General features: G+C 54.6%; 1 long non-coding RNA gene across 2 annotated transcripts in view; it reads right to left on the bottom strand.

Annotated features, from left to right (window-relative positions):
* Positions 1 to 26,062, bottom strand: part of LOC308606018 — a 153,908-nt gene that overhangs the window by 35,307 nt on the left and 92,539 nt on the right. For both annotated transcript variants that reach the window (XR_014013755.1, XR_014013756.1), the window contains exon 7: positions 7,232 to 7,287. This is a non-coding gene — a long non-coding RNA (uncharacterized lncRNA). The remainder of the gene's footprint in view (positions 1 to 7,231; positions 7,288 to 26,062) is intronic.

Below are 26,062 nucleotides of genomic sequence, written 5' to 3'. Positions count from 1 at the left end.
TGATCCCTTCTGTGAATGTACCGCAATTTATTTATCCATTCTGTAATTGATGCACATTTGGTATCTTCTCACTTGGGGTTGTTAGGAATAAAGCTGCTATGAGTGTTCTTGGTCCACACGTGTCTCTGGTGGATGTATAGATTCATTTCTCTTGGGTGTATATGTTGGGTCCTAGAATAGGTGAATGTTTAGTTTCGAAGGTACTGCCACCCGGTTTTCCAAGGTGTCTAATGATCATGCTGCTTGTAACAGGGCATCCACGGCTGTTTTTAACCCTTTAGCCCTGTGGGTTTAAGGCTATGTCTTCTTTCTTCTCAAAGCCTCCTTCATGCCTATTTGTCAACACTTGTCGAGCCTTCCAAGTGACTTGTCTGTGAGCCTCCCTCCTTCTGCTGGCTGCCCCCTGAAATGAGCAGAGCGTGGCGGCTCGAAGCGCCAGCCTGGTCATGTGGCTTCCTTCACGGCTGGGTGACATTTCAGATGCTCCGTTTCCCCAAACCTCCATAGAGTGGCAGCAGCCGTCATGTCTTCCACCTTCTAAGGTTGTCTGGGGATAAAACGAGGTAAAGCCTGCAAGGTGAGCAGCACAGTAAACGCTCCACACAAGCCAGCGATGGTGGTCAGCGATGGTGGTCAGCGCTGGCGTAAAAACGCCAACAAAGCAGGTGTGGCCAGCGTACCCACTCTGGCGTGTCGGGCGCTCCACAATGCTTACTCCCCCAGCATTCTGGGCTCCATGTCGTTGCCCGGAGTCTCCTGTTCTCATCCAGCTCCGTGGGTGCCAGGGAGGTAGTGAGAACACTGCTCCTGTCCACTCCTGGTAGGAGAGATCCTGGGGCCCCAAGGGCTTCAGTGGTCCCTGTAAAGCCCAAGAGGAGCACTGGGGAGCAGACCAGGCACAGATGACCCCCTCCTGGCACTGCGGCTCAAATCTCAATCCCGACTCTGAGGGCTGAGTTGAATGCCACGTAGGAGGATGTTTTCCTTTAGGTCCTTTTCTCTGCTTTTTGGTTTCGGTAGGGGAAGCCCCCTCGCCATCACCTCTTCCCACCCCCCTGAACAAAAACACCATTCTCCACGCTGAACTTTGCCCCGGCACAGGGGGGTCTGGCTTCCTTTGCCACGAAGCCTGTCAGGTTTCGATTAGGCCAGGGAAACACCACAGGAAATGAGTCAAAGAAAGGAAGGCTGTGATTTTTTTTAATTTCAAATACCAGATTTATTATTATTTTTTTAAATGACAGTGTCCCAGCCGTGCCAGGTCGAGGAGGAATGTGGAAAATGTGCAACTCGAAACGTCTGAGGGGCAGCTGGATCCTCCAATTGTTTCTAATAAAAACCCATGGGAAGCCCTCGGCGGCCCCAGGGAAGACAGTGCACCCACTGGAGGCCACGGACGCCGGGTCCCGGGCGAGGTTTGGGCACGGAGGTGGCCAGTGTGGCTGGGCTTCTCCGACCTCCGTCTCCTGGCCTGGCCACGTGGTGGCCATGTGATGGGCCGGCCACCTTCCCTGCCTCCGAAGGGCTGTCATGACTACTTAACGCTCTAACCCTTGTGAACTCCAGTTCTTCTGCAGAAAGCACAGAATATACAGGCCATTCAAAGCCTTCCACACACAAATGCCATCAGAACTGCCTGTGAGTGGAGGTGGCGTTAGCATGGTGCGGGCCACAGGTGTCACATTCCACACTGGCTCTGCCATTTTGCACTGTGACGCCCCAAGCGAGTGATAGAACTTTCCTGGGCTTCCGTTTCTTCCTCAGCAAAGCAGGAGTTACTAGTTACACCTGCTCTGTGCCAGCCATTCTCAGTGCCTGCCATGGGGTAACTTAGTCCCCATCTAAGGAGGCGGGCACTCTTATTAGCCCCATGTTACAGATGATGAAACTGAGGCAGAGACGTTAGACAAGTCACCCTAGGTGACACAGCCGTGGTGCGATTATGTCAGTCTGTGCCAAACCAGAGAAACAGAACCAGAGGGAGACAGGTAAGAAGAGATTTAGCTCAAGAATTGGCTTAGTGATAGTGGGGCTGGCCAGACAAGTCCAGAATCCTCAGGCCAGACCCCCAGGAGGGCAGCTGGTAGCTGGAACTGCGCGGCACGTAGCCTTTTCAGACGGGCTTCTTCCCTTAGCAATATGCTAAGTGCTGCTCCACGCTTTAGCATTTAAGGTTCCTCTGTGGCTTTTCAGGCCTTGAGAGCTCATTTCTATCTAGTGCTGAATAATATTCCACTGCCTGGATGTGCCACAGTTTATTTATCCGCTCACCTACCTAAGGGCATCTTGGCTGCTTCCAAGTTTTGGTGATTATGAAAAAAGCTGCTATAAACATCCATGTTCAGGTTTTTGTGTGAACATAAGTTTTCAATCCTTTGGAGAAATACCAAGGAGCACGACTGCTGGATCGTGTGGTAAGAGTATATTTAGCTTTGGAAGGAACTGCCAGACTGTCCTCCAAATGTCTGTACCATTTTGCCTTCCCCCGATCATACTGCTAATAATACCTCCTTCTATGAAGGGCATGGAGTAGGGGTGGGTATACAGGTGGCACTCAGTGCAGGTGAGCTAAGATCATCCCTGCCATGCACAGGTGCCCCTCTGTGGGAGCCTGTCCACACACCATTCCTGCCCGGCGGGGACCGGAGGGGTGAAGTTAACCCCACCAGATCTCTGTTCTCTCCCAAGCTGCAGAGGCTTGCTGAGAAGCTCCTGGTGTAGACGGCGCCCCATGCCTCTCGGCAGCCACCCCAGCACACCCTCTCTCGATTTCAGCCCAGGTCACAGCAGGTTCAGTTATTTGAACGGCTTCAGGCATCCGTGTCCTGCGGGCCTCCCGATAGGGAGGCCAGAGGAGACACTGCGGATGAAATCATGCTGCTCTGGCCTGGGCGAGTGTTTCTTACTTTTCATTTGCAAATAAAAACACTCAGGCCATCCAAGGCCAACAAACAGGGCTGCCTCCCCAGCTGCTCAGCTGGCTGGTCCCTCCCCAGCTGCAGGCTGTGGCCCTGGTGTAAGCAGGCCCCGTTAGGGCCTGGGACACAGGAGCACCTGCAAATCCCAGGATGGAGGCAGCCAGGCCCAGGGGAGGCCTGCACAGGGCCTTACGTAGCTCTTTAGGGCCCAGGACGTATTTTCCAGGTGAGGTCTATGAAAGCGCAGCAGTGACGGCGTCCTCCCCATCATCGGGGCAAGCGTCTCGAGGGCTCACTGATCGCTTACTGCACGCCTCGCGAAGTGCTTTGCCCACAGCCTTGCGTGGCCTCCAAGCTGCCCCGTGACCTGGGCGCTGCTACAGACACAGAACCTGAGGCTCAAAGGGGTCCCGTGGCCTGCCTGGGGTCACCAGCTGTTGAAGGCCAACCTGGGGGTTCAGACTTAGGTTTCCGTGACTCCAGGGCTCACGGCACATGGCAGTCCGTGAATAACGGTTGAGTGCCTACTGCATACTAGTACATTTAGCTATCAACTTGCATTTAGGCTTAAAACCTTGTAAGGCAGATGTCATTAACCCGACGTACAGACGCCGTGAACGAGGCCAGGGCACTTGAGTAAGACCTGGCTGTCAGCAGCCGGAACTGTTTCCACCTGGGAACATGAGTTTGGCATCAGTCGGGCTCCTGCCCCAGCCCTGCCCTGAACAGCTTCACTTTGCTGTTGAGTTAGTGACTTAATGGCCTCATCAGAAACCCTGGAATCACAGTGTCTTCTCCATAGGCTTCTGGAAACAGCCAGCCCAGGCCCCGGGCACAGAGAGCCCAGAATATTACAGTGGAGAGAGGCCGGCACCACCCTCCGGTGGGACCCTCCTCGGTGGGAAGAGAGTTTTGGCGGGAGGGGGGCGGGTGGGGGTGGGCGCCCCTGGCACCCGCCCATGAGAAGCCCTTTTCAGCCTCCTCTTCTGAACATCGAACGTCTGTCAGCTTCCCAGTTCCACAGCCAGGTCCACGGCTGAGCAACAGTGAGCATCAGGCAAACGGGGAGCAAGTGCTGTCACTTAGTACGGAAAAATCCCTTCCGCGTGCTCGCTCTGGACGGACACCAGCAGGGGTGCCCTGGACGAGGAGGGTGCACAGCGCATCCACGAGCTTCCAACTTCCCGATGGGTTCCATTTAGTGTAAACATGGCTTAACTCTTTAACCAGATCACTGAAGCGCTGGCCCAGTGTCCCGGGCCTGGACACCCTCCCACCTTGCTGGGATGGTATTTCGCCAGGAGGCAGCCCCCGGGAGGCCCTGCCCTCCTTTTTAAAGAGGTTCCGAATGGCCCCCAAATCGTGTCTTTCTTCCTTGAGGCTCGGGCAATTTGGGTGTCACGAGGGCCTTTGTAGAGACGTCAGTGGATTATTTCACGAGAAGAAACCCCCTCTTTACACCCTGACGTAGCTTCTGCTATGGAGATGAAAGACCCAGGGAGGCAGGCTGGAGAACAGATAATTCACAGGAGTGTCAGAGCGCGATCTGAATTTCATTCCCAGCAGGCAGAGCCAAGGAGAGGGGACAGAGAGCCCGCCCGGGGGTCTTGCTCCAGGGGGAAGCGGGCTGAGCTCTCAAGTGCCGGAGTGATAATCCAGCCCGCGGGGCCCGGACAAAGCTGGACATTTTGTCTTCACTGTCAGAACGCTACAAGCTCAGGAGCAGATGGAGTGGTGTCGGCAGTCGTAAAACGCCCCGCCCCACCAGGGACAAGCAGGTTAACAGAAGGGATTGGCGCCACGCATGTCATAAAAGCCCTGCAGGCCTGTCATGTTCCGATAAATCTTGATTTGGTAACGGAACAGCGCTGTGGTTCCCAGCCTTGGGTTTCACAGGTGAGCCGTGGGCTGATGGATGGTGTGGAAGCCAGTGGGGGAAGGGGGCAGAGGGAACCTTACCCGCCCACCCCTACCCCCTCTTGGATCCCCAGCGCCAGGCAGGAAATCCAGCCTGCGAGAGGCCGGGGAGGCATGTGTACTCCCTCCCCATCCACGCTGGAATGCTGGAAGGCAACTGGCTCCATCCTCATCTCCCGGCCCTCGTGCTGGTAGCAAACTGTAGGAGCTCAGTAAGCACTGTCTCTTCTCAGTTAGGCTTCTGGGCTTGCCTACCCATCAGAGAGGGGCTGTTGAGGAGGACGAGGCCCTGCTCTGCACACACAGGCTTCCTAGCCCTGCCCGGCACCCTGCACCCCACATCAGCCCCCCGAGGAAGGCGCACTTTTTCAGAATCCATCTGCCCAGGGGGGGCACTTTGGAGCCATCTGTCCGTCCAGAGGGGCTGACGTTTGTATTTTGCATGAAGGCGCCATCTTGCTGGCAAGAGCCTGGTGAAATGTCCACTCTGAACACTTTCAAATAAAGGACAGGGCCCGGAGGTGACACGGATGAGGGGGGCAGGCCAGGTGGGGGAAGAGGAACCCCCGGCCTGGAGTCAGGTGCAGGAGAGAGCATCGTGGGGCCATGCCCACCAAAGGCACATGATCCCGAGGTTGCCAGGAGGGACTCAGATTTTCTGACGCTGAGAAGGAAGACATAGTCTGGACTTCTCTTGAGCAGTAAGTATTAAGGCGTCATTCAAATGTGAAATACGGGGCAGCATTTAGCAGGAGAGCCCAGGCAGGCAGCCTGGCCCTGACAGCCTCAGGCCTGAGTTCTGCGGTAGCATCTCAGAGCACAGAGCGCAGAGAAGAAGGTCCTATAACTGAGGGGCTCACAGGAAGCCCCTTCGCCTCTGAGCCCCAGTGGCCTCGCACTTCCGGTCCTGCCTCCAAGCCGCCTGCCCACTTTCCTGTCTGCGCCCCCACCACTGGTCCTCCTGGGCTTCACGGTGAGTTCTCTGCAGTTCCCAGAGGGACCCTGTTCTCTGACCTCGGCCATTTCCCTTCCTGAGGCCCCTGCCCCGCCTCCCTGCACTTGGACCCCACCTCCCACTGCACCTCACGTTTCAACTCAAACGTATGTTGTGTGCCTGTGGTCCCCTCTCCTTCCTCACTGCTCACTGGTCCCAAGTCGCAAACCCTTGGGCCTTGCCTGCCCGCCCCCGTGCTCCCCACCCCCACTGGGCCTTAAGCTCCCTGAGAGCTGTAGTCCCCTCCCTGAGTTATCTCAGTGTCCCCCCTGCCATGCCACCAGTTCCAGCCAGGATGCTAGCAAGGGTGGCCCCCAGAGCTCAGACACACCCCGCCCAGCCTGGCCAAGCACCCCAGGGGGCCTTGGAGGTAGTGGTGACTTGGAACCAGGACAGAGGAGACACGAGGGGCGACGGCCAGCATCTAGTCCACAGCTGTCTGTTAACCAGTTGTGCACCATGGACACGGGAAGCAGACTTGGGGGTCGTAGGTCTCGGGAATGAGGGGGCTGGGGTGATAGCTGAAGTGTGCAGGGATGCTTTGAGGGTGATGAAACTGCCCCAAAATTTACTGGGGGATGGCTGCACATATCTGTGAATATTCAAAAAACCACTCAGTTGCACACGTTACATGGGTGAATTGTATGGACGCAAATTATATCTCCACGAGGCTGTTAAGAAAAGGCTTGAAAACGGAATCCCATGGCCTGTCATGACGGAAGGCAGTGGAGGGCAGGACCCCCAGGCGCCCTACCCTGTGCTATTCGCTGACGGGGGCCTGTCCCTCCCGCCTCCCTGGACCAGCGTTTCCTCGCGCAGGAAGGGTGATGAGCTGTGTGCCCCTTAGAGGGCGTTGAGACAATTAAACACGAGGTAACAGAGTGAAGTGCTTGGCACGGCAACCTTGTAAATTCTCAAGAAATGGCAAGAAGGCCAGCAAGAAGGGAGTCACTGTCGTCGTCCCAGCGTGAATGTGGACCAGGTGCCCGCGAGTCAGCACTTGTTTCTGCAGCAGCCCTGCTGGGCCATCCCGTCAGCACCTGGCTTCTGGGGAGGGCGGGCTTCCTTCCTGGAGGGGTGGTGATGCGGGAGCCGCTGCCCTCCCGTCAAGGCAGCGCTGAGCTCTCTCCCAGAGATAAGCGCCGGCCGGCTCAGCCGCGTCCTGATCGGCAGTAAGACCCTGGGCTTGTGGGCTCTCCTGGATGTCAGGAGGAACGAGGGCCGGAGGATGATTAATGAAAGAGAAGGAAATGTAATAATGCATGGCCGGCCCGCCAACAGCATAAATCTCTCTGGGGATTGTGGAAAGGATGGATTCCTCCCTCTCTGGGCCTTGAGAAAGGGCATCCTCCAGGTTCACTGGAGTCTGAGAAATAACCACGGACATTAAATCAAAGCTTACCTGCACTCAAGTCACACAGAAACCCGCTGGCTGAGGAAAATCACCATCCCGTGGGCCTGAAACGAGGGGCTTGGGTTAGTGGCATGCTGGGAAAGAGGTCTGGCTGCAGTCGGGCGATGGATGAAGACCACCCAGCAGGGGCTTGGGTTCAAATCCAGACCCCACCATTCACTAGCTCCGAGACCTTGGGCAAGGTCCTCGGTTCTCTGCTTCAATTGCTTTCTCTGGAACCCCCGCATGGCATTCTTGTGGGGACTGCCTGGGCCACCTGGGTAAAGCTCTTGGGGGGGAGACTGGCTGCTACTGTGGCCATGCATTTGCCCTGCAGCATCTCAGGTAATCACCGACACTCTCAAGAAAGAGGAATTATTATTAGTCCCGTTTTACAGATGTGAAGACAGAGGCCCAGAGCATGGCCTAACTCCTCCAAGGCTCCCCAGTGGGGACCGCCTGACCCTCACCGCACTGCCTTCCAGCAGGCTGAACCGGGAATTTGAAATCCGCGGTCCCGTCTCTGACTTCTCACAGGTGGTTCCCAGGGCCTCCCGCACAGCCCTCACGCTACCATTTGTTAGCACTGACTGCAGCAAGAACAAATGTCCCCTCACCCCACCAGGGCCTCCACAACTGCCACGTTCCAGTGGCCTCACATTTATCTCTGCGGGGGGCTGTTCTCCGTCCGTTGTTCCTCTCCCCATCTGTCCCTCTTGCCCACTGTCCCTCTTCATTTTAATCGAGAAACGTCCATTTCACCCCACCCGGGGTCTGCACAGTGTATGGGCAGCTTGGAGGTAGGAAACCTGAGCCGGGCACTTCTAGGGAGGGACCCCTTAATGGTTCTAGCAGATGCCGCAGGAGGGAGGGGGCCCAGGCAGCCCCCAGCTGCCCACCCGGAGATAACCCCTGACCCCCTGCCTCTCTCATGGGGCCGTCAAAAAGCCCGAGCCCTGGGAAGGCCAATAAATCCTTGGGTGTTTCCCTCTCAGGATTCCGGCCCCTGCCTGGCAGAAGGCATTTAAACTTCTTAAAAGAACTCTTTTCTAAGCCTGCAGGAAGCCGCTTGGGCCCTCGTGGGGCTGAGGGCACTGGCTTCTGCGTGGGTTCTAGGAGCTCAGTGCTGCAGAATTCCCTCTGTGCTTGGGCATCCTCGGCCCACAGACAAGCAGCACCACCCAGGGGCAGGGCGGGGGTGCCTGGGAGCTGAGAAGGGAACAGGCGGGCACTGAGCACCCCTTACGCAGGCTTCCTCTCACTGCCCACAGAAGGGCCCCTCGCTTACCTCTGGGACACCCAGGGGAGAGGGCAAGAGTCCTTGGGCACAAAGGGGGTTGCTTATTATTCAAGAGGCCACCCAAGTTTAGAGGATAGTATGGATCTTTTAAATTCCTTTTTAAGGTCATATCTTCACATGGTCAAAAATTCAAGATAGAAAAAGGTATCTCCCTCTCACCATTTCCCACAGCCACCTTCCCAGGGCTACCAATATCTAGAGATCTTTTAGGAATATAAACATATAATTATGTGCATGTAAGTATATGAGTATGTATACTTACGTGTGTAAGTATACACACACACACACAATCTTGTTGCTTTTCATTCACCTACTTTGGTGATCATTCCATATTGTTAAATAAAGAACCCTCATTCCTTTTCATGGTTGCATACTATTCCTTTGAATGGCCCATTTATCATCTATTTATTTAACAGGCCCCCTACTTAATGATAAGGGCCTTCATGATAAACATCCCACTTCCCATAGGCAGCATCTCCGCCATGGCCATCTGGGACTGCCGGGCACTCTGAGGCTCGTCCTCCTTTTTCCTCCTCACAGTCTCTGCAACCCCCTTTGTGGGGTCCAGCTCCAGCCTGAGGCTCTGTTCATGGCTGGGTGAGACTCAAGGTCCTTCTGCCTCTTTAGAAGCACTCTCCTTGCTGATTTTGACCTCCTTTCACACACCAGAGCTTTCTCTCACATCTATACTGGGAGCATAGTAGGTGCTGGATCATCCTCATTTAAAGGAGGGTAGGAAAGATAAATCCTCATGGAGGGAGTCCCCCTCCACATGCCTCATGGGTCATAAAAGAGCAGCAGGTTTGGCCAGAGGGCACTGCCCGTGGTGGGACAGGAGGGCCCAGTGGAGCAATGGAGGATTTGGGATCTAAAGATGTGGGTTGGCCTCCTGGCCATCCTGTCTATTAACCTGGGCCACCCTCAGCCACCCCCACCTGTCCAACAGAACACACATGGTATGTTCACACGTCAGAAGCATTTAGCTGTTCAATCCTGGGCTCTGAAGTCAGCTCCAACTGGGTCCAAATTCTACCTCTCCTTCTTGGGCAGATACCTTTCCTCTCCGGGCCTCAGTTTGGATAAATGCAATAGGATGCCCTCGTGGGCTTACAGGCTTATGTGATGATTAAAGAGATTAAATGCATACATCTAGCCACTCGGCATAAACTAGCGAATGGCAAGTGCTCAAGACATTTTCGCTTTTATTGTTGTCATTGATGTTGTGTGGTCATTGCCACAGCAGTGGTGGCTGATCTCTGGACACACTGTGCTCTTCTCCACAGATGTCCCCCACAGATCTCAGCGCAATCGGTTCAAACCCCAAAGCGCTAGCTGGGCTCACAGGCTTGGACAGCTGGCGGGGACTACCACGTCCTCATTCTCCACAGGTGCTCGCAGGTCTGTTTTCTTCCCAAGCTACCACTTGTGTCCTTGCTTGTTGGAGCACACACGATGACTCTTTGCTGGGAGAATCCTGCCTGGAGGCAGGGGACTGAACCAAATGACCTTCTGACCTCACTCCCAACCCCAACTCCAGGGTTCAGGATAGCCCAGCATGCACAGGGGCCAACGAAATTAGCCACACTTTCCGGAAGTAGGAGGTTATGCAGCTTATGCAGCGTTCCACAGCTCCCAGGGGCTTTTAGATAAGATTTGCTCCAGGCTCTTTTCTCCCCGGGACTTGTGGAAATCTCTGGGTCTGTCGGACATCAACTTGTCTCCTCGAGATCCCACCAGTGACCTTCCATTGACCTTTGGATACCGGCGAGAGAAAACGTCATTTTTCCCCTAACCCACTGAACTCTCAGAAATGACAGAGTGACAGAGGCCAGCCTGGCCTTCCCCGCCGTCGCCGTGGCTTAGGGAAGGCACCCACCCCCAGCGAGGCCACGTCACCGAGAGCCCCCTACAGCGAAAATGAAGTGAGGTCTTCCTGAGAGGGTGTCTCCTGCGAGGCACGGGAAGAGCGAGCAGGAAGGCCACGGGGCAGCCGATAGGACACCTAAAGGAAGAGGAGGAAACGGCCAGCGGAGTCTAGACGTGTTATCTTGCCCCCTGTGCGGGCACCGGCCCACGCTCATCCATCGTCCCTGGAACTGACTTCCTGCCTCAGGATTTACACCAATGACTTCACCCTCTTGCTATCTCGACAGTCCCGCTGCTGCCCGCTCTGGGCTCTCAGGAATTAGAGGCCAGATAACAAGTCTAGACAGCTCAGAAGTTTTAAATGCATTATCCTCCAGGGGGAGGAGGATGGCTAGCGACTAGCTCTGGGGACTCCAAGGCTGGAACCCTGGACCGCGTTCCGCCCCTGAGTCTGTGTGGGGAGCATAAGACATCCTCGCCCCGCCCACCCCTCCGCCCCTCCCTCACCCCCCCCCGCTGCCCGGAGGTTGAAACAGGCACAGAAGAGCCACTCGCCACAGACTGTGCTCCACCTGCCATTCATGGGAGCTTCACACCCCACCTCCCTGCCCCCGGTTCAGGGAGGACCCTCGGGGCTGCCTCGACAGAGCTGGGTGAACTCCAGAGGGCCCTCGTGTTCACAACCAAGAGCAGTGGTGAAGCCACACAAGTGGAAGGGAGCCCGTCCATTCAAACCTCAAGGGTCTCAGATGAAATGCTTGGTGCCCTGCTCGGCAGGTGACCTCGGCACACACCTCCACCCGCCTGGGGGCCTGTGCTGACCTAAATCAGATCCCCTCGCACGCGACGTGGCGGCCCCTTTGCCGCATTCTCCCACCCTTTACGTGTTGAGCCGTGTCCTCCCCCAGTTCCCATGTTGGAATCCCAACGCCCAGTACCTCAGAATGTGCCCTTATTTGGAAATATGATCCTTGAAGATATAATTAGTCAAGATGAGGTCATATCGACGAGGGTGGGCCTCCAATCTAATACAACTGCATCCTGATAAAAGGGGGACTGTGGACACAGAAGGCACATAGGGAGATGCCACATGAAGATGATGGCAGAGATCACCCGGACACGCCTACAAGGCAAAGAGCACAGGGTGGCCAGGGAACCCCTGGAGCTGGGGAGGCCTGGAGCATGTCCCCCTCGCAGCCTTAGACGGAGTCGGCCCTGCCCACACCTTGGTCTCAGACTTGGGGCCTCCAGCCCGTGGGAGAGGACATTTCTGCTGTGGAAGCCCCCGTGTGTGGTGCTTTGTTCCTGCAACCCAGCAAACTAACGCACACCCCACCTTCCTGAAGGACAGGCCAGGTGAAGGAGTGCCTGGGGGCCGCAGAGAAACTACAAGCACCCCCTCAGACTGCTGACAACAGAAGGCTTCCCTGCAGTTGTCCAAGCCACAAAGCCGTCCAGGCAGCAGCTCACAGCTGGAAGGCAGAGAGTGGCTCCGTGGGGACCCGGGGAGGTTTTGTCAGCTCAGGACACGGCTGGAGCATCACTGTTGCTGTCCAGCCTGTACCCCTCGGCAGGCGTCGTCCCAGACAGCAATGGCTTCCTCCGGTGCCTGCGGCCTTTTATGGGAGCTTTCTCTGCTACAGACGAGTGTTTGGCCCGCTCGCAGACGGGCAGGCCAGAATTGCCAGGGGCCACTGTCCTTGGGAGCAGTCCTCAGTGACAGTGATCGCTGGTGGGCAACGTCCCAGCTCCCTGGCTGAGCAGCTGAGAAACTCTGAGGGGTGATCCACACAGTGCCCCCAAGCTCTCACTGTGGTCACAGGGCCAAGAATGCACCCGGCACTGGCCCCTCTCTTCCGTCTCTCCTTCCCCGATGCCTCCTGAGGTCACCTTCCAAACAGGTGCACCCAAACTTGACCCTGGTCTGTGTTGGGGGAATCCAAACCGAGACAATGGGAGATTACACCTCGAGGCACAGAACGACCGGGAGGGGAAGGCACATCTCGGCTGCACACGAAAGGGGTGACCCCTGCGCACTGACTTCTCTGGGCGTCTCAGATAGAATATCTGTCCCCAGATTAACACCAGCCTGATGCGCGTCAAGGCAGAAGTTGCTAGTTCTCGCCAATATCCATTTTCCTTCTTAGGGAATAATATTAACTGTAACTAGGCATGACCGTCCTTCCCAGCGACTCACCGTCCCAGATGCTGTTCTTACTAAAGGTGCAAGGTCCCAGGCGGGTGTGACCCCGTGTCTAGATTCTGGCCAGTGGGATGGGAGCGAAGTGATGTCCCGCTCCAGACACGTGCCCGCAAGTCCCCTCCCCCCTCCTACTGTCTGGACTCAGATGTGGTGATGGGAGCACATCGTGCCCCTCACGCTCATCCTCATCCCTGTCTTCCCATCCTCCTCTCCTCCTCCCCCTCATCTCACACCAAGAAGGTGTGAGAGTTAAAAAACGCTGCAGAGAGTCTTGTATCGGTTTTTCTCCATCAAAACCGACTTTGAAGCTTCTGACCCAAGCAAGCCTTTCATCCATTTTAGGAAGCCAAAGACAGATTTCATTTACATGAATCCAAAAATAATAAAGGGAGAGAAATAAATAAAGGTTGAGAAAGAACACCGGTGAATCCCTGAACTTGCGAATCCAGGAAGTGTTGGGAGAGCCGGGCTCCTTCCAGGAAAGACCAGCCTGTTCTGATGAATTCTAGAAAGTGTGCCTCCCCAGTATGTGAGAGGTGACCGGACACATGGTGTGGGGGTCACCGGGAGGCCCCTCTGCCCGAACCTGCAGAAGCCCCATTGGGAAGAACTTCCTAAAGTGACAATGAGCAGGAACAATGGGTGAGTCAGGTCTTTAACCGCCAGAGATGATCCTGACTTTCACAGCATGCTGAAGTGTTCACAAGGTCTGTGTCACGTGGAGAGAAGCCATGTGAGGCTCGGAGGCTGAGGAGCAGCCCAAACCACTTCGGACTGCTGTCCTGTGCCGTCCCCCACAGCGGGGTGAGCAGGCGCATTTGTATCTAAGATCGCTGTGGGTCCGGCCGCCGGGCCCCTGCCCTGCTTGTTGGCGGCACAACGGCCAGTTCAGGGGCCGCACTTCGTCCTGGCTGGTCCGAATGCATCCTTAGGGCTACAGGGAGGAGCTCAAGATCTGCTGGGACCACTGTGCTGACCACATCCCTCTTCCTAGGAGCGAGAGCGTGGTTCTGGTTCTTCCCAGCTGTGTGCCCTTAGACAAGGCTCTTAGCCTCTCTGAGCTGCATTTGGCACGTCTCTTAAGTGAAGTCAATACCCCTCTCTTACTGGGTACCTGTGAAGACTGGATGAAGTCATATGACTGTGGGCTAATGTCTGAGTCCCTCCGGGCTGCTATCACAAAACAGTACAGACTGAGTAGCGTAGAAACAACAGAAGTCCATTTCTCACAGTTCTGGAGGCCGGAAGTTCTAGACGAGGACACTAGCACCGTCGAGTGACAGCCCTCTTCCGGGTCACAGACTCTCGCTGTGTCCTCATGGGACAGAAGCAGGGAGGGAGCCTGCGGGGTCTCTTCTACGAGGGCGCTAATCCCCTTCACGAGCCTCCACCCCTGTGACCTCATCACCCCCCAGAGGCCCCACCTCGTTAGGACTTCAACATGTGAATCTCAGGGGGACACAGGCATTCAGACCACAGCAGGTGATATCTGGTGCACGAATTTCCTATCCAGTCTCCTCCTCTACCATTTCCCTTCAAGAGCCGTGGACAGAAAAACTGGGCTGATACGGGCCCGGAGCAGATGGAAGGCGGCGCGGTGTGAATGCGAAGCGGGGGATGGTGTGAAGGGTGCGTGTGGGTGCCATGTGGTGTGCGTGTGAGGTGTGAACGTGCGGGGGTAGAAGCGTCCCTGGACAGGAAGCCAGGAGCACTGGATGGGTGGGAACATTGAAAGAAAAGTTCCAGTTTTACAGTTGGCGCTATCGCTGTGCAGCAGGAACGCGTACTTCCTGCGGGAGCGGTAGGGGTATAAAACACACACAGGAGGAGGGGCCTGACTCCCCACAGAGGTTACCCTGTGGAGGGACGGAGGGACAGAGGGAGGCCTTTGGCTGCTTTTAAATGGACAGTGTGGAGACAAGGACTGACCCCGGGAGGCGGTTTGTCCAAAAGCCATAAGTGTCTGGAGAGGGGTCCATCGTTACTAATCACCCCTGCACTGCTTCACACCCACCAGGCGTGCAGTGTGTGCCAACGCGGACGCACATCTGTTGGCCTCGTATCCAGCGGCACGACCATGCACACAGCCATTTGGCAGCCTCTGGTACAGCAATCCCACTCCGGGCGCCCACCACCAAAACTGGATGCTGTGTAGACAGGACACACGTGCTGGGAAAGGCAGAGAAAGTTCAGCCTGGTCAGCCTTCAAAGGTGACAGGGAGCTTAAGTTACAACATGAGGACTTTGGGGAGGTCCGACGGTCCGAACAAACCACAGACTGACTTGTTTTGGGTCACAGGTTATCAGAGGCTGTGCTTAAAGTAAGGGGAATGAGGAAGTGGGGTGTTTCATGTGGGTGTCTGTGAGCAAAGGCAGGAAATGGCGGAGATTTTCTCAGACCAGGGAGGAGGGTGCAGGACCCCATCCCCAGCAGAGCGCCTGTCCCGTGGACACCCCGGCAAACTGATACAAACTCGGCAAACGTGTGAATTCTGGTCCACACACACCTGAGGGCCATTTCAACATGAAAACACAGAGAACAGAAGCCGTCAGCCAGTTCCCTACCCCAGGTTCACCAAAGTGTGCGCCTCAGAACTGCAGGCCCAGGCGAGGTTCCTACACCACACACACACACACACACACACACACACGTGCACACATACACACATGCACAGACATGTGCATGCACACATACACATGCATACACACACACATACATACCTGCAAACACACACACAGTCAACGGGCTCAGAGTTCGGGGAGGGGCGCCGACAACCGTCCTCTCAGGAAGTCGCACTGGACAAAAGTTCTCAGTCTCAGGATCTCCCACCCCTCAGTCTCTTTAACACTTTTATCGAGATGTCATTCACACACCAGACAATCCACCCATTTAAAGTGTACAAGTCAATGGGCTCTAGTCTATTCACAGAGTTGTGTGACCATCACCACAGTCGATTTTAGAATACGTTCGTCACCCCCAAAGAAACTCAGTGCCCCTTAGCCATTGCCCTCAAACCCCCATCTCCCCAAGTCCTTGGCCACCACTAATCTGCTTTCTGTCTCTGTTATGGGCGTGTCCTGATAAATGGATTCATCTGATACATGGTCTTTGGCTTCTGACTTTCTTCACTCAGCACGTGCCCAAGGTTCATCCACGTGGTAGCTACGTCAGCACTTCACTCCTTTTATGGCTGAGTAATATTCCACTGTGAGGACGGACCCCGTTTTATTTATCTTTTGTGGATTTTGCTTTGGGACCAGTGCAGTTTTCTCACTGGTACACCAACACTAGTTCTGAGGTGAGGGTACTGGCCCGTGTTCAGGTATTCTCAGCGTTCTCAGACGGGGGCCGGGAGGGGGATGTGCTCCCCAGTAGTGCTCCAGAAGCTGCCTTGTCTGAGAATTAGTGGAAGAGTACACATCTGCTGACACATGTGACTGCAGCGGCCGATAACATCATAAAGTAGGCAGGGCAGCTGTGCCCACTCCCCAGTGTCCCGATGATGAGGGGCCCCTGTAGCATGATGAGGGGTACTGTGATGGTGCTGCAGTGCTGGCCACCCTCCCCCCACAGACCCTGACAGCTTCCCTTGTCGGTTCAGAGGCCATCCCTCTGCAGGGCCCCGGGTGCCTGGCCATCGCCTCACTAAGAAGGTCCCAGGCACAGAGTCCAGGCTCGTGGTTCTCACGGACACGGCCTGAGCTCGTGTCCAGTTCATGGCCTTCCTCTCCTAACACAGACCTTCCCACTCCCCCTTTTAGCACCCAAGGGCATCCAGCTCCCCCTGGATTGATGCGGTGCGGATGTGGCAGGCTCTGATTTCACTAAATGCCCAGACACAAGTCCACGCTCCAGCAGCCGCGCTGTGCCCGCTGTGGGCACAGAAGAGCCGCATCGCTTTGGGGACACAGTCATGCTCTTATCTCTTATGCCTTCAAAGCACCCATATTTGGGAGTCAGATATTTTTCATAAACAAATAGGGTCAAAAGCTGATAAAAATCAATACATCTGAATCAACGCGCGGTTCCTGGTATGGCATTCCAGCGGATATCTTGCGGCCCGCCGGGTCCCTTTGAAATGTTCACAACAACAGAAAGGGCTGTTTTTCCATCCAAAGCAAATGGAAATACTCGCAGGAGGGCAAAAACAAATAGTGTTCAGGGGCTGGAGCCCAAGGACACTGTGGGATCCGGGAGATTCACAGCCCTCTGCTGTGTCCATCTGCCCGAGAGGGGCGCCCATGGAGCAGAGAAAGATGGAAGGCTGTCTTGGGGCTGGAGAAGTGCGTGAGAAAGAATGCAGAGTGTGCGGAGAGTGGTTTCTGGAGCCAGGTGAACCTGGGTCCCATTTCTGCTGCCCCCACTTATCCAGATTCCTTCTCTCTGGGAGCGTCAGTTTACCTGTCAGCCAAATGGGACAATAAGGGCTACCGTGGAGGGGTGTTGAGAAGGTAAAATGAGTCACAGAACATGGTTAGGTCAGTTCTCCAGTTGTGCACATTAGTAATATTTTCGTATCGGAAACTAACGAACTACAAGTCCTTTTCAAATAGCTCATTTGCCCTCTGTACCATAAAATCCAGCATGGTTCCATCTTACATGGCTGTTTCATGTCATTTTCAGAACCAGTAAGTGATAACCATGTACCTTCCGAGGGTTAGGCCCTGCGGGTGAGCCTTTTAGAGGCCACGCCTGATACTCCTTCTGTGCCCGCAGTGGATTTGTATTAAGTAGGTACAGTTAATGGTCACTGAGCCTTAGTGAGCATTACTTCCTACATCACGGCTCACTTAACCCTCATAACAACCCCATCATCCCCAATTTACAAACTGGCACTGAGGCTCAGAAAGGCAGTGACTGCCCCAGCGGCATCCAACTTGTGTGTGGCAGGGCCAGGATTCCGACCAAGACAAGCAGCCCCTCTGTGTCCACATGGGGAAGTGAAGCAGGGGATGGGAAGCTGGGGTGGTGTGGACACTGCAGGAGGACGGCCAGAGGACGGCTGGGGCCGGGGGTCAGGGGTGACATCTAGAGCAGTCGCGTTTGGGAGAAACCAGGAGAGAAATATAAACCAAAGAAGTGGAAATGTAACATGGGGCATCCACAGCGGGCAACAGTCTGCCAGCTCCTCAAACAGCTAAAATAGAATTAGTATATGACTCGGCATTTGCACTCCTAGGTATGGACCCTAGAGTGGAGAACAGGTGTTCAAAGACACGTACACACATGTTCACAGCTGCGCTAATCACAGTAGCCATGAAGGTGGAAACAACCCAAACGTCCATCGGTGGACGATGGATAAACACAGATGCGGCCTCTCCATACAATGGAACATCACTCAGCCATTAAAAGGGATGAAGTCCTGACACACATTACAACATGGAAGAACGCTGAGAGCATCATGCTGAGCGAACAAAGCCTGTCACAAAAGACCATACTGAATGACGCCGTTTATATGAAATGTCCAGAACAGGTAAATCCATAGAGGCAGAAAGAAGATGGTGGTTTCCAGCGGCTGGGGGAGGGCAAGTGGGGGTGACTATATCATGGGTATGGGGTTTCCTTTTAGGGTGACTAAAATGTTTTGGACCAAGATAGAGGTGGTGATTGCACAGCATATTGAATGCACTAAATGCCACTGAACTGTTTGCTTTAAAATGGTTAATTTTATATTATGTGAATTTCATGTCAAACAAAAGGGAAGAGGCTGCTATACAGAAATAGAGAGAGAGATAAAGAGATCTGTGTACCAAAGGACAGAGGAAAGCCCCGAGGTAGGAAGAGGCAACATCCGCTCTGAGCAGGGACGTGGACCTGGGTCGGCTCAGAAGCAGAGGCAGAGGCAGAGTCAAGATGTTGCTGGGGAGCAAAGGGAAGGGTCCAGGCTTGTTCTCGCCGGGTGCAGACTGCCTGGCATGTGGGTGTGGACCACACAACCTTGCCTAAAAGGGCAGGCGGCTGAAAGGCAGTGGCATGAGGGTGCTGTCCACTTTGCCAACAGTGAGATTCATTCATTCACTCATTCATGAAACAGCATTAACTGAGCACCTATTATACCCAAGTGGGAACATTTAGTGGAAAAGGAAACCCAATTCTTGCCCTTGTAGAAGTTGTATCCTAGAAAGATACACAGATGGTCAGCAATTGTGGTAAGTGACCTGAAAACTTAGTAGGTGCCCCAGTGAATTTCAAGGGCCCCTTAACTGGCCAATGAGTCAGGGAAGTCTTCCTGGAGGCAGCGATATTAACCAGGGAAAGAGAAGAAAGGAAGAGCATCCCATGAAGACAGGATGGTGTGTGCCACAGCCCCAAGGCCAGAGGGGGAGAACAGTGAGCCTGAGGGATGGAAGGAGAGCAGATGTGATGGGAGCTCAGAGAGGGAGGGGGCCCAGCAGGTGGTGACAGCAGTGCCTAACATTTACCAGATGTTAACCATGTGCCAGCCGTGGAGCTCAGAGCCCGACACACGTGCAATCGTGTCATCCTCACAGCAGTCTAGGAGGTAGGCTCTACGCTTGTTTGTATTTTCCGGGTTGGGGGATGCTCAAGCACAGAGGGATAAATTAACTGCCCACGGCCCTCAGCCATGGAGCATGGAGCAGGCTTGCACGCAGCCAACAGGCGACAGAGTCTGGGCTCTGAGCAGCACACCCGTACATGAGGGAGGGTGGCAGGGGCCAGGCCAGTGTCGGATGTCACGGTAGGGACTTCCCACTTTGTCTTAAGAGTACGGAGAAGTTCTTGAGGGTCAGGCTCAGGGTCAGGTTTGCATCGTGAAGGGAACATTCCTGGGAGAATGAACTGTTAGGCACGAAAGGCCAAGCAGGAAGACTAATTAGAAGATGGGGTTCACATAAATTTTCACTGAAATCCATGAAAATTTTTGTTTTCATGAAAATTTATGTATGTTCACAGTAGCTTTATTCAAAATAGGGAAAAGCTGGACACAAGCCCAGCATCTTTCCTAGGGTGAGTATTACACAGACAGCAGTGCATCACTGTGGGGAATACTACACAGCAATGAAAAGGAGAGGATACATCAAACAACGTAGCTGGAGCTCAAGAAAACGACACTGAGCGAAAAAAGCCTGTCTCAAAAGGTTACACACAGTGTGATTCTATTTATGTAACACTTTTGATGTGACGAAATGACAGAGATGGAGAACAGGCTGGTGTCTGCTGCGGAATGGAGGCAGGTGGCAGAGGCTATGAAACAGGGCACGAGGGATCCTTGGGATGTGATGGAGCTGTCCTGTGTACTGACTGGTTGTGGTCACACAAGTGAACCCATGTCACAAAACTGCTCAGGACAAAATACACACACACACACACACACTCATTTCACACACAGATGAGTGAAATCTGGTGAAATCTGAATAAGGCGGATGGATTGCGTCAATGTCGGTTTCCTGTCGGTGCTGCTGTACTGTAGTGATTGATGCAGGGGCTATTACAGGGGGAACTGGGTAGAGGTACAGGGGTCTCTCTGTATTATTTCTTACAACTGCATGTGCATCTACAATTATCTCAAAGTAAAGAGTTTTTTAATAAAACTGAATTGAATGTCACAAAAAACAAATAAAAATAAATAAAATAAGAAGATGGGCTCACCAGGTGGGAGAGGGGGGGAGGCTTTGGGCGAGGGTGGGAGCAGGAGAGCTGGGAACCCGTAAAGGGGCCACGCAGATACATCACTGATCACGCTGCTGCTTCTGAGCTGCTGTGACGACCTCGTTCTCCTTCCAAAGAGCAGGACTGGCTGAAGCAGAGCTTCTCAGCCTGGCTGCCTGTCAGGACCATGGGGAATGAAGGCTTCCTGGGCCTCAGGTGGGGCTCGGGCACTGGCATTTTTTTAAGCCTCCCCACATGGTAGGAGTGCGGGCAGCCAGGGGTGAGAGGAGCCCACATCTCCAGCAGGCCCCATTCTTTAGGGCTGGAAAAGGGGCTCTTCCCTCAAACCAAAGGAATTCAAGGGCCTGGGAAAGAGTCCATGCCCGCAGAGACGTGGCAAGGGTTTGGTGTGGGCTGTTCTGGAAATTCTTTTTATTCTGCCTGTTCCCCCATCATTTTCTCGAGGGAAAAATAAATACCAACATCCCCTCTTGTGTCAAAGTGACGGGTGTGTACACCATCAGCGTGAAAAGTTATGCCCCAAAGCCCGGCTAGACAACCAAATGAAACCTCCCTGTCAGTGAGTAGATGTGTCCAATATTTCAAGCAAGACGGTTTAAAGCTATTTTTGTAACGTGACTCTAAGTGGATAATGTAAGACTATGGCAAAGCCCAGGGAATGAATACATTCTTGTTTGCAATTTGAAAATCAATAGCAGACTTGGAGAGCCTGTGAGCGTTCCTGCACAAGACGCCCGGTGTCCCCTGAGCCGGCCCGGCGGAAGCTTAGATGGAATGAAGCGGCCCGGAGCAGGGACAGACCTCCAGCACCACCCCGCCCCCCCACCCCCGACCCTGCCCAGCACCAGCCTGGGGAACAGAGGCCTCCGCCAGTGTTGCTGACACCCAGCCGCGTGCGTGCAAATGTAGTCCCTGGGTTCCAAAGCTCTTTCCAAATCTAACCTGCAACACTGGGTTCAATGCCAGGGAAAGTTTACTTCACCTGCAATGAAGGTCTTGCCCGTGTCCAGCCTCGCTTGGCCTCCTTGGGCCCCAACATGCCAAGCAATGCCTCCGCTCTCATGGGCTCCCCTTGAGGGAAGGTGGCAGCCCTCCCCAGCATCAAGGCAGTCAAGTACTGAGCTCCAAAGTCCTCAGAACCTCCTGCCTGAACTGTTAGAAAATGCAACCAAGCTGAGTGATAGCTGGGTCCACATCTGGCTTTGGGGCTCTGTGAGCCCACTGGAGCTGGGTACAGAATTCCACGCAGGAGTCCACTTTCCTGTGGCCAAAGTCCATCAGCTTTATAGGATTCTCACAGGAATCCTGAAGCTTGACCCTCTCTCTCCTAAGCTGGCCCAGCTCCACTGCCCCCACCCAAACACCTGCACAAGGCTCCCTGTCACACCAGTCTTGGAGCTTTCAAATATCTTTTTTCCTTCCTACAAAAGCGATGTGTTCTCCTTCCAGAAAGATGAGAAAGTCCAGAAAACATGGTGATTCCAGACCCCCGATGCTAAAACTCAGGTGTGAGGGTCTCTTGGTTCCCACCCCAAACACCCATAGCGCCCAGCATTCCAAGGTGAAGCCCAGATCCCGTGCTGCCCATGGGCCTCCGGGCCCCTCGCTCCCCACCCAGCACCGGACACCTATTAGCTGCTCTACAAAAGTCTGCATAATAAGGACGTGGGTGTTTCCAAATCGGCATCTGGCATCGTAGAGATAAGACGAGAGAGGTAACCCAGAGGACAAAGCTTGACCAGTAATTTAATCTCATTCTGCATCCAGCCCCTTTGAATAATAATAACCGCAACTATTTAGTGAGTGCTATCTTGGTTGGGTCCCCCCAAGCACACGTGGGGACAGTGAACTATTTTGGAGGTGAATTCAGGAAGCACCTGGAGGTGGCTGAGGGGGTGAGAACGGGAGGGAGGAGGCAACCCAGGGGCAAAATGAAGAGCTTGCTGCTGGCGTAACGGGGGTGCTGGCCTGGTGGGGACACTCGTGGAGCCGTGTGAAGGCACCTTGGAATCATCTCCCTGAAGGACAGAAGGGCTGGCTGTTTGCCCACCTTCTCCCGCCTCTCACTGTGGTGGTGGAGGGGGCGTGCTGCTCTGGGGGCACTGACCCCCTGCGTGGCCCCCATCCATCTCTGAGCCAAGAAAGCTCTCGGTGAAGAGAAGCAGGTGCTTAAAGAGGGAAGCTCGGGATGATCCACCCGAGTGTTAGGCGACCTCTGGAAAGGCGACGGAAGGTTCCGGTCACTAACCAAGCATTCAGTCCGTGCCAAATGCCCTGCGAGGAACTTGCGCGCAGTTTCTATTTTCTCATTAACCCTGACCACACCACGCGGTGAGGAGTGTGGCCCTCACTCTCACCCCAACCGTAAATAAGAGATGCCGAGATTCAGGGAAGCAGAGAAGTTCTCCCGTGGTCATCCTGAGCAGCCGGTAAAAGGCACATTTAAACCGACTTGTCAATGCCAAGTCCCACGACCTCAAGCGCCGTGCAGGGCGCCTCCCTGAGGAAGAGGGCTGTATTCCTCCTCTCCCGGCCGGGAGGGAAGGTGGTAGCAGCAGAGGAAACGCTGAGTCACAGCACCTGAAATTCTGCTGATGTGATCTGTCCCAACGCTTTTAGGAAAAACAATACATCCTCTTTGATCCATGTCCAGGTCCACGACGGGCTCAGGTTCAAAGTCAACACGTTCCCAAAGCGTGGAAGCCCTTGGGTTCTGGGAAAGTGGGGAGAATGGGTTTTTTCTTCCTGGAGTTGATTCAAGGTTTCCCCTCCTGGTGCTGCATGAGTACCCCTGAGGGGTAGCGCTGCAGCCAGCACCTGGAGCGCATGATGCCGCGGGCCCTGCCCAGCCCACGGCGGGCACAGCCTTCCAGGAGAAGCCTTGACGGGATGCAGGGCACCGGGCTCCCTGGAAGTCATTACCAAGACCGGCTGCGGTCACAGACCAGCGAGAGGGAGAAAGCACACACGAGGCCCCAGCTCCATCTCACCTCTGCCATCACCACGTGGGAAGGAGCATCACAGACGGTGAAGCTCTGAGTCTCACAGGGACCCAGACGTGAAATACGCATCTGTGTGCGACAAGGAGGGCTTTGAAGGGAAGAGCGAGATGCAGAGGAGACGCAGAAAGGGGTGCCGATCCTTGCTGGGGCACGTCAGTGACCTCTGGCCACAATAATGTCCCGTGACCAGCAGTCAGAACCTTAGGGCCAACAGCCTCGCTCTAGAGGCCCTGCTTTCCGCCACAAGGCAACACTGCCTCCTCTGGGGTTTCTTGGCCAGGATAAGGAATCTGGGCACCCAGAGAGGACCTTGGAGGTCCTCCACGCAATACCTTCCTGTGTTCTCAGGCCGTCTGCAAACGGGGAAACTGAGGCACAGAGCAGGTAGGTGAAGTTTCTGAATCCACTGGGTGATCAGAACCCCCCTAAACCAGGGGTGCCTAGGTCTCCCCCTTTGGGGCCTCTCGGATTCTCTTCGAAATGCAGCAGAAAGAAAAGTTCATGCAGGGGAGCAACTTCTGAGTTTTGGCTTCATTTTTGATGAAAAGGACTTCATACAGGAGGTTGGGAGGTGAATGCAGGCTCGATAAGCATGCATGCACTCTCTCCCGGGAGGCAAGAGGCCAGCTCTGATGATAATACATTTCCGGAGAACATTCCACTCTCCCCGACACACTTCTAACTATGTCTGGAGTCTTTCCTTCCTAACCCACAGGATGAGCTGGGTGTGCGCTCAGGAGTCTTATCTCTTGTGCGGCAGCCTGGAGTGGGGCCAAGAGCTGTGAAGGCAGAGCAGGAGGGGAATCCCGGCCCCGCAGCGGTGACCCTGAGCATCACCCACCTGAGCTGCATTTTCTCACCTGCTGTCTGCACACGCAGGTGTCACAGGAAGGACTTGACGGTAGGGTGAGTGGGAGTCCTCCAGCCCCCCGGCGGCCCCGGCCCCGAGTGCAGGCTCTTCCTGCCGTGGTTCCGGAGGTGGAAGGCAAAGGGCAGCTTCCCTCCCATTTTCTTTATTGCCTTCTCGTTCTTAAAGCCAAATGCTTCTTCAAGAACAGATGGGGCAGCGGGGCCAGCATGTCCCCACCTGGTGTCACAGCTCACCAGGGGGTCCCCAACCATCTCACAGGGACATCATGCAGTTCCCGGACCAAAAGAGAACTCAGTTCTCTTTACGTAAATGGTATTATAATAAGTCATAAATCTATGATGCCTATGTTTTCCATATAAAATAAGGAGGTGATGCTGCAGTTGGGGGCAACAGGTGAGTGTGTAGCAAGGACTCAGGGGCAGTAAAGCCCTCAGCCTTGTGCCCAAGCCGTGGGACAGGCCTCAGCGGTCTTGAGTTATCACCCCGGCCCTGCCTCTTAGACCTGGCCTCTCCAAGCCTGTTTCTGGATCTGTCACAGGAGGGCAAGGCCCCCATCCCGACGTAGCTGACGCATTCTGCAGCATCCCGGGCGCTGGTTCGTTCACGCCTGCGATAGCTCTAGGAGGAGTTACTCCATCAGTCCCTGGGTACAGACAAGGAAACCGAGGCTGGGAGAGGTGCAGTCTCTTGTCCGAAGTCCTGGGAGAGAAGGTTCTGGAATCTGGAGTCCCAAAGGCCGTGTCACGCAGGTCTGTGCACACACCTCCTGGGCTGGCAGTCAGGACTCCCGTGTTTCTTTGTCGGCGCCTTCCAGTCCAGCAAACGCAGCCCCCAACACACATCCACTCTCTGATAACGTGTGAGGAAACGTTGGGGGAAGGGGTGCCTCCATCCTCCCACCTCCTTCCAAGACGGCGGTCTATGCTCTCCACTCTTGGGTGGGGTTGGTCCCCAGAATCTGGCAGCCCTAGCGGCTTTGACGGGACGGTAGAGTCTGCTCTTTAGCAAGTCTCATTTCACTGCACCGGGACCTCGAGCTCCAGGTCTCGTTTTCTGGCATCTTAGTGATCACGGCGTCCCTAAGGTCTTGCACTGTGCCTGGCACGGGGCCAGCAGGTAGTACAGGTGCACGTGGGCTTTGGCACCAGACAGACCTGCTACAACTGTACCCGGTTACCTATCAGAGATGTGACCACAGGCAGGTTACTTTAGTCCTCTGAGCCTCAGTTTCTTCATCTGCCTCACTGGGCTCTTGGGAGGATTAAATGGAATGTATATGGCACTTAGCACAGTGCTTGGCCGACAGCACTCTAAAAATGACAGCTATCACCACCACCACAAACACCAGCATCACCACCACCACCCCCGCCATCATCGCCATCAACATCATCCCCACCATCACCATCATCACCACCATCATCATCACCATCATCATCATCACCATCATCATTATCATCATCATCATCATATCACCATCATCACCTCCCCTGTGGATGCTTTGCTGAGACAAATGCTTATCTCACGTCAGACACCGCAGCTCAGCTTAGAGCTAGCTGAGAAGCAATCCAAAACACATCTGAAATCTGGCTTTCCCCAGTTCCCCAGCACGTTCCCCAGTTCCCTAGCCCACTCTGTCAGTGGCATGACCACGGCAGGAAGCCCAGAGGAGAGCCACTGCCTCACATGATCTGATCCCTGGGGGTCCTCCATGCAATCTGGAACAGATGGACAGATTTCAGCAACACCACCTCTCCCCATCTCTGCAACAGAGATCCCCACTGGCTTCAGCCAGGGCATGGTGAGAATTACTCCATGGCCTCCTTCAAGACCTGCCCAGGAAGTGAAGAAGTCACTTCAGAGGCCCCCATCCAGAAACGGAACATCTTCTTCCCACTTGTGAGCTCAGTGTGTACTCAACCAGGATAAGAAGCATGCCAACAGGCTGTGCCAGGGTGTCAGGAACGT

This window comes from Mesoplodon bidens, assembly GCF_964165515.1.
Source record: "Mesoplodon bidens genome assembly, chromosome: 18".
NCBI classification, from domain to species: Eukaryota; Metazoa; Chordata; class Mammalia; order Artiodactyla; family Ziphiidae; genus Mesoplodon; species Mesoplodon bidens.
Note: the sequence above shows the minus strand (reverse complement) of the source record. Positions and strands in the feature narration are given on the sequence as shown.